Source organism: Myotis myotis, unplaced genomic scaffold (assembly GCF_014108235.1).
Source record: "Myotis myotis isolate mMyoMyo1 unplaced genomic scaffold, mMyoMyo1.p scaffold_m19_p_2, whole genome shotgun sequence".
NCBI classification, from domain to species: Eukaryota; Metazoa; Chordata; class Mammalia; order Chiroptera; family Vespertilionidae; genus Myotis; species Myotis myotis.
This window is the reverse complement of record NW_023416324.1, coordinates 28,241,010-28,249,816: the sequence shown is the minus strand read 5'-3', so window position 1 is coordinate 28,249,816 and position 8,807 is coordinate 28,241,010.

Here is an 8,807-nt window from a genome sequence, read left to right as displayed (position 1 = left end):
TCATAAAGAAATGTCCACACCTATAGGTTAGCTGGGGCAGCAGTCGGGAAAGCCCTTTTGTAAGCAAGCTGGCAGGGGTGCAGGGCTGGGAAGGGGGGATGCGCTCCTGGAGTGAGATGGGGCCTAACTAAAATAATCTTGGGAAAGAGCCACCTGGAAATTAATCCAAAATTCCAACAGGCAACACAGGAATTCGAGAAGTCTTTTGTTAGCTGGTCTGCAGCCATTAATAGATTAATAATAGTTCCTTCTCTTTCTCTCGGTCTCTGGCCACTGTGAATTGTTTTAGAACATCTCAGAATTTCTTTCTTAGCTCCCATGAGTAAGATTTGCCATCAAGGTGTTCGATTCCTCACAATCATTTGGAGTGACAGAAAGCTACCTCTGCCTTTCCAAGATTTGATTATATTTCCCAAAGGAAATGAATGGTGAGCAAGAAGAAGAAGGGAGTGTCTGGGTTCCCCACCTCACACGCACTTCCTCCTCCATCTGACCCAACCCCTCCCTGCTGCAGACCGGACCCGGGGTCTTCTCTTCGCCTTAGGGATATTGTAGTTCCCCTTTGAGAAGCTGATGGGACCAGGGAAATGCACATGTACATCCAGTCACAAATATGCTCACAGGCCTGGCTTGTAGTAGGTGCCCAATAAAAACTTGTCTGCTGAATGGTTAGATTTCCAGGGGCTCACTTGCTCCCTCCAGGTTAAGAAATGGTGTTAACCCTTTGCACTCTGAGTGCAGGAACCTCTCTTCTATTGTAAACAGGTGCTCCTTTGACTAGATAGAGGACCCCTTCTTTGCAACCTCTGAAGGGACCTGCCCGTTTCCATTTCCAGCCACTCCCAGGCTCCTGGCTGTAGAGTCAGCACCTCCCTAGGACACCCAGCTGTTCAGCCCCTCCCTCCCCGGAGGCTGGCCTTTCCCAACTCCTGCTCTGCCACTGATGACATGGAGTCCCCAGCATTCAGCGGGGACTGGGCTTGAAGCTTGATGAAAACATGCGGCCCACAACGAATATTTTTGCAGCCCAGCCAATATAACCGTATGTAAGAAACGTTTTAATAAAAATTCCGTAACTTAATTTTTACAATATCCAATTATACATAATTATTAATAACGAACTACAACATTCGCTAATGACTGATTACTATAATCGTGTTGCATTCATTTCCCTTATGCACCTTATGCACAGGCACACCATTTCTCTCCACTAATACTAGCAGCGAATATTTTAGCAGCCGATTGCCACGTCATTAGTCTTGTACTGACTTGTTTGGTATGTGCAACAGGAAATATTTCACTTTTGGAAAACAAGAAAAATAGGTTTATTTGCATTACGCTTATTAATTTGTGCAGCTATTTGGTGTCTGGTAAGTTAATGTTCAAGAAAAAATATTAATTTTTGTTAAAATGTTCTATTATTTTTATGTTAATAATTACTCATTTATTTCAGCCATTTGTATTCAGCCTGTCTCTCGAAATAAACCTACATTTCTATGAAAATTGAAGCTTTTCCTTTTTTTGCGGCCCACATAAATTTAAACCTTGTTTATTTGGCCCGTGTTAGCCTTTATTTATTTATTTATTTTTTTTTATTGATTTCAGAGAGGGAGAGAGAGAGATAGAAACATCAATAATGAGAGAATCATTGATCGGTTGCCTCCTGCACGCTCCCCTACTGGGGATCAAGCCCGCAACCTGGGCATGTGCCCTCGCCCGGGATCCAACCTGGGACCCTTCAGTGGGCAGGCCGACACTATCCACTGAGCCAAACCGGCTAGGGCCCGTGTTAGCCTTCGTGTTTGACATGCTTGCGCTAAGGTAAGCTCAAAGGTTATATCCCCAGAGGAGTTTCCCAGACCCAGGCCTGAGACTAAGGAAATGCCTTGAGATTGCAGCTTCTAGGGTTTGCTCACTTCCTCAACGTGGACGAGTCTGTCAGGTATTCCATGAAGCCCTGAGGGAGAGCTCACCAAGCCTCTTACATCCCCAGACACACCACCCTGAAACTGCAGTATAATTACCTCAAATGGTTACCACATCAGATCCAGCATCCAGGTTCACGGGACAACTTCGTCCCAAGCCACCAGCTCCATCTTGCCACCTTGGATATGTAATCAGACATCAGACGCACCCAGTGTAATGAGGTAGCAGTCTGTGCCCCCTCCTTGTTCAGTTATCTCTGGGGTAACTGGGTCTAGGAGAACAGAGCTCAGCAGACCTGGCAGGGAACTACCACACCCTCACCAGAGGGATGTCATGCCAGGCAAATGGCCAGAGGTGGCTGACCAGCTGGACAGCGCGTCCCCATCGTGGTGCCCCCTCCCCAACCTGCCTCCTCACACAATAGGAATAGTCATCTCTCCCACATTCCTGCTTTCTATGGGAATCGGAAACGTCCTTGCCCACCTGAAATCCCTAGAGTTTGGGGCGGTTCCTCTGGTGGCAGGCACTACGTAAGCCTGGAAGGAGGCATGTCTCTCTCCATGGGGCCCAGAATCCCACTCCCTCATCTTGTTGCACCAGCACCCCTTCATCAGGGTGGAGGCAAGAATGGAAATGGCAAAACACTAATATGTTTTCAGGTAAAAAGGGTGGGAGTTGGGTCGAATGAGTCATGAGGTTTATTGTGCTGTCGCTATCGCTAGCTTTTATCCTCAAACAACATTTAAAGTGAGATTGGCCAACCGGGAAGCAATCCTGTGATTCACCCAGGCGGTGGATGCTGCCGGAATGTGTGGCTGTGGCCTGGGGTGGCAGCTTTCTCTCATAAAATGTGCTTTGTATTCTAAGTAGGCTTGCTGTGGTTTGAAGCAGAAAAACAATGAGTCATTTGTGTCGTAGGCTATTGGTTCTAGGATTTCAGAGTGATCTGGGGTGAAGCAAGGACCTGGTGTACCTTAAAGGCAAGACACCCTGAAAATTGGTGCCTGCCCGTCTCCGCTGGTCCATCTTTGCCTTTTAAAGGGGCCCCGCTCGATCATAACACAGCACAGAGTTGAGCTTATTATTTTTCCAGAATAAAATCTCTAGTGCTTTCTAAGTACATACCGATTGGCTTTTTGAAATCATTTTTAGAGTTTGGGGGATTACACTCATAGCAGCCTCCTATAAATGCCCGCAGAGACTTTTAACCTGCTTGTCTAGGTCAGACCAGCAGGTCTGGGGTCAGAGTTGAGCTCCACCACTTAACTAACCTTAGAAAGCACCAATTTCTTCATCTGTAAAATGAGGAGAATAATAATGAAACCTACCTCAACAAGCAGAGAGTCCATGAGGCAGCATCAGTAACTGTTCCTGTCACCTGCAAATGTTCCATAACTGTTACTCATGGCCACTGAGGTGGGCTGGTGTTCTTCATAAGACCTCTGCTTACATTGTCAGGTACGTTTCATTCTGAACAAGGTCAGTATAAGTCTGCTATGTTTTAAGTAGGTCCTGAGCTTTGAACTGTCTGAGCCCTCTGTGAGGTGTTGATTCCAGCTTCTGGCCTCAATGGGGTTCCTTGGGGCCAAATGGTCTTTGTCAAGCAGTTTGTACAAAGGGGAATTTATTCAAAGCTTTGTTGGATTAACTGGGGCTTCCTTTAAATAGGGCTTGTTTTCAGAAGTTTTCTTTTTTCAACAAGGGAAAAGGACGCAATGGATTCCAAATAGTACTCTACAGTCTTCATTACAGCTTGTCATAAACACCTGGCACACCTTTCAGCCCAGAGTGAAAACACACATGCTCACCTGCTACCTTCAGGAACAGAGCTGCAGCCTGTGTTCCAAGACCATCTGCTGACAACTTCCTCTCACTATAGAAGTATTTCCTGAAAGAACAGTAAAAACTGTTTTTGAATTGACATATGGCTTTAGTTGCTACTGAAGTTAAGTGAAAGTACCATTGTTACCAACTATTAACCCCCCCCCCCCGAAAAAAAGGTAAAGTATTACTTTTTCTTTTATTTTCCTTTGCTGATCAACATGAACAATTATTTTTTTTAATTAAATCTTTATTGTTCAGATTATTACATTTGTTCCTCTTTTTTCCCCCCATAACTCCCCTCCTCCCAGTTCCCGCCCCACCCTCCGCCCTCACTCCCCACCCACTGTCCTCATCCATAGGTGCACGATTTTTGTCCAGTCTCTTCCCACACCCCCCACACCCCTTTCCCCACCAAGAATAGTCAGTCCATTCCCTTTCTATGTCCCTGATTCTATTATAATCACCAGTTCATTCTGTTCATCAGATTATTTATTCTGATTTTTAGATTCACTTGATGATAGATGTGTATTTGTTGTTCATAATTTGTATCTTTACCTTTTTCTTCTTCCTCCTCTTCTTAAAGGATACCTTTCAGCATTTCATATAATACTGGTTTGGTGGTGATGAACTCCTTTAGCTTTTTCTTATCTGTGAAGCTCTTTATCTGACCTTCAGTTCTGAATGATAATTTTGATGGATAAAGTAATCTTGGTTGTAGGTTCTTGGCATTCATCACTTTGAATATTTCTTGCCACTCCCTTCTGGCCTGCAAAGTTTCTGTTGAGAAATCAGCTGACAGTCGTATGGGTATTCCCTTGTAGGTAACTGAGTTTCTTTCTCTTGCTGCTTTTAAAATTCTCTCTTTGTCTTTTGCTCTTGGCATTTTAATTATGATGTGTCTTGGTGTGGTCCTCTTTGGATTCCTTTTGTTTGGGGTTCTCCACGCTTCTTGGACCTGTAAGTCCATTTCTTTCACCAGGTGGGGGAAGTTTTCTGTCATTATTTCTTCAAATAGGTTTTCAATATCTTGCTCTCTCTCATCTTCTGGCACCCCTATAATTCTGATGTTGGTACGCTTGAAGCTGTCCCAGAGACTCCTTACACTATCCTCGCATTTTTGGATTCTTTTTTCATTCCGCCCCTCCGGTTGGGTGTTTTTTGCTTCCTCGCATTTCAAATCATTGACTTGATTCTTGGGCTCCTCTGGTCTGCTGTCGGGAGTCTGTATAATATTCGTTATTTCAGTCCGTGTATGCTTAATTTCTAGTTGGTTCCCCATCATAACATCGAGGGTCTCATTAGTTTTCTTGTAGATCTCATTAAGTTTATCGGCGGCTTCTAAACAGTTCTTGAGAGACCTTAAAAGTGTGGTTCTGAACTCTATATCTTCCATTGACAATTTTGTCCTGTTTCTTTGTCTCCACATTTTGTTATGCTTCCTTGGTGCACCCCCTAGTGGTCTTTGTGCGCAGTCTTGTAGTTAAGCCTTGATTGTTGTAGCTAATACCAGGGAGGGTTTGACCTCCAGGCCAAGTGGCTGTGAGAATCAGCTGTGTCTGCAGTGAGAGAACTTCTGTCCTCTAGAGAGGTGCTAATCTAGCCTTTGCCTGAGGCTATCCGGCAAATGCCTCTGTGCAGGGCTTGGGTGGGGCTGGTCACACAGGATCAACAGGGTGGGCCGGAGAGAGCAGTTATGGCGGCTCTCAGTCCTGTCCCGAGGGGCTCTGCCTCTCTGAGTCCCAGCACCCGCTGCAAACCTCAGAGAGAAAGCTGCACTCACTCTGACCGAAGCCAGACAGTCCCGCTTCTCCCATTTGAGTCTGGGTCCCTAAAGACTCGCCCGTATCTGGAGCTCAGAGTCTGCGACTCCCTCCCGATTGAAAACGCCAACTGCGCCCTCCACCGCCAGCCCGCTCCGCGCACTCCACACCTCAGAATTTGACTTCAGCACTGCGCCTCCTCTGAGTGTCCGTATGCATTTCTCTTTCCTCCTAGTTGTAGGACTTCCACTCAGCCAGCGTTCCTGTGGTTCTGGGTGATGTTCGTTCCGTCTTTTAGTTTCACTTTTGAAGTAGTTGTTCAAGGCAGCAAACTCCAGCGTTAACCTATGCCGCCATCTTGGTTCTCACCACAGTGAGTTTTATCATTTGAATTTTACAAAGGACTTGGTCAAAATATAGAGAATTACTGACAGAGCAGGGATCTGAACCGTTTCTGTGGCCAAGTTCATTTTTCTTCCCAACCACACTAGCTCTTACAAATTCTGCTCTTAAAAAAAATAAAAAATGCCTTCCTGATACACCAAGGTTGCAGGTTCAATCCCTAGTAAGGACACATACAAGAATCAACCAATAATGTATTATATCATGAACAATTATTTATTGGTAAAGTCGATTTCAGGCAAAGACAGGACTTAGGAATTTTTGCTTATTTTATTTCAATAACATGTTGCTTATTCCAACCAAAAGAAAACTTTGTAATGTTGTTTGGGCAACATTTCACTTATTCCTTCACAAAGAAATTGTGACAAACAGTAGAGAGTTAAAGCATTTATGAAATATATAAAGATACCCGCATCTGGGGTTGCACATAACAAAGAAATATCTTAAATGCTTTTCAGAATATTCTAGGAGCCAAGACACAAGGGCATGCTTTAGGAGAACATAGGAATGTAATGGGGGAGGGGAGGCATATTGGAACTACCCATTTCCTTTAAAATCACCAAGGAAAACAAAGCAGCATTCAACTTCACATACTGGCCTTACACAGTTTATATATAATAGCATAACTTAAATCCAAAAAGCAAAGATGGGATTCTCACTTTGTTTATTTTGAGAAATAACTGCATGGACACTCAGGTAGTCTACCCTTGTTTGGTAGGCTTCCATGGAAGGAGTCTCTGCTACTTAGAAGAGGACCCATTTGACACTTCTTTTCAGGTGGCCTTGATGTCAATTTTGAGGGGCAACTTGGAGAGCTTAATTGTCTTCCTCTAAGTCAACCCAGCCTTAAATTTCGCCAGTGTGCGAGTGTGTGTGTGTGTGTGTGTGTGAATAATTTGCATAACAATTTCACCCAATTGGGTCTCAACTCACCACCATTTCTGCAAGACTATGTGCTAACATGTTATCTTTTCCATAATCTTTGCCCATTGGATTTTATGTTTTTATTGATTCCTAATCCTATCTAATAAAGGGGGAATATGCTAATTGACTACCCCACCTTCAATGATGGCGGCGCCCACAGCCAATAAGGAATATGCTAGTTGACTGCCATACCCTCAATGATGGTGGCGCCTACTGCCACAAGATGGTGGCACCCAGTCCCTTCAGCCCTGCCGGGGCGGCAGGTGGGTGGCAAGGCCGGGCTCACCTGGCCTGGCCGCTCCGCGTGCCTGCCTCCGGAGTCCCCCAGTCCCCTCATCCCCCCATTCACCCAGGGCTGGCCCAAGGCACAGGCAAGCCTCAGATGTTGGCTGCCCAGCCGCCCAGGGCCGCCCGAGGCTCAGGTAACCAGGGCCAGCCAAGGCTTGCGCTACCTGTAGTGGCAGCAGCAGAGGTGTGATGGGACGGCGCCTTCCCCTGATTGCTGGGTCGCCTCCTGCTCCTGAGGGCTCCTGGACTGTGAGAGGGGGCAGGCCAGGCTGAGGGACCCCCACTCCAGTGCATGAATTTTCATGCACCAGGCCTCTAGTCTATAATATGAGTTATAAATATTTTTGACATTTGTCTCTTATTTTTGCCTTTTAGGGCTTTTTATATATGCCATAAATTTCATTAATCTTTTCTTTTTTTAATTTCTTTATTGATTAAGGTATTACATATGTGCCCTTATCCCTCCATTGCCCCCTCACCCCCCTGTTGTCTATGTCCACTGTTTAGGCCTATATGCATGCATACAAGTCCTTTGGTTGATCTCTCCCCCTTACCCCCAGCCTCCTCTACCTTCCCTCTGAGGTTAGACTGTCTGATCGATGCTTCTCTGTCTCTGGATCTGTTTTTGTTCATCAGTTTATGTTGTTCATTATATTCCATAAATGAGTGAGATCATGTGATATTTATCTTTCTCTGACTGGCTTATTTCACTTAGCATAATGCTCTCCAGTTCCATCCATGCTGTTGCAAATGGTAATAATTTCTTCTTTTTTACCGAAGCATAGTATTCCGTTGTGTAGAATAGTATTTCACAGTCTTTTAATCCACTCATCTGCTGATGGGCACTTAGGCTGTTTCCAAATCTTAGCTATGGTGAATTGTGCCACTATGAACATAGGGGTGCATATATCCTTTCTGATTGGTGTTTTTAGTTTCTTGGGATATATTCCTAGAAGTGGGATTAATATTTTCTTCTAAGGTCTGTGGATTTTGAGGCTTAGTTAGACAGGGTACCCACTCCGAAGTTATAAGGTAATTCACGGGTTTTCTTCTAGTTCTTTTGTGGGTTTGATTTTTTGGTTTAATCTTAGACCCATTTGGAGTTTATCTTAATATACATGATGTAAAATATAGATCCAACTTTATTTTTTACAGACAGGTACCAGTTATTACAACATCATTTATTAAAAAGACCAACTTTTCCTGCTGATTTGAAATGCAACTTTTTATGTATGCTAAATTCCTATGTGCATTTGGGTCCATTTCTGGTTTTTCTCTTCCATTGGTCTATTTCAATGCCAGTATCACATTATTTAATTATTGAGACTTTACATATAACATGTTTTATGTTCCAGCAAATATTGGTGTGAAATAAATCACCCAAAGCTTAGTCATTTAAAACAATTGTTTTATTACATCTCACAGTCTCCACAAGTCAGGAATTCAGGAAACCCTTGGTGGGGAGATTCTCTTTTTCCTCACGTAGCTTCAATATTTCTCACTGTGGTCTCTCTGTATGAGCGAGTTTGGACTTCCTCTCAGCACGGTGGCTTCAGCGAAGTTGGACTGTGTACATGGCAGCTCAGAGTTCCATTGCAAGTGCTTCCAAGAACAAACTAGAAGCCGCCTCACCTTTCTGACCCACGCAGCATCACATCCTCTGCATTCATCTGATGACGAGTC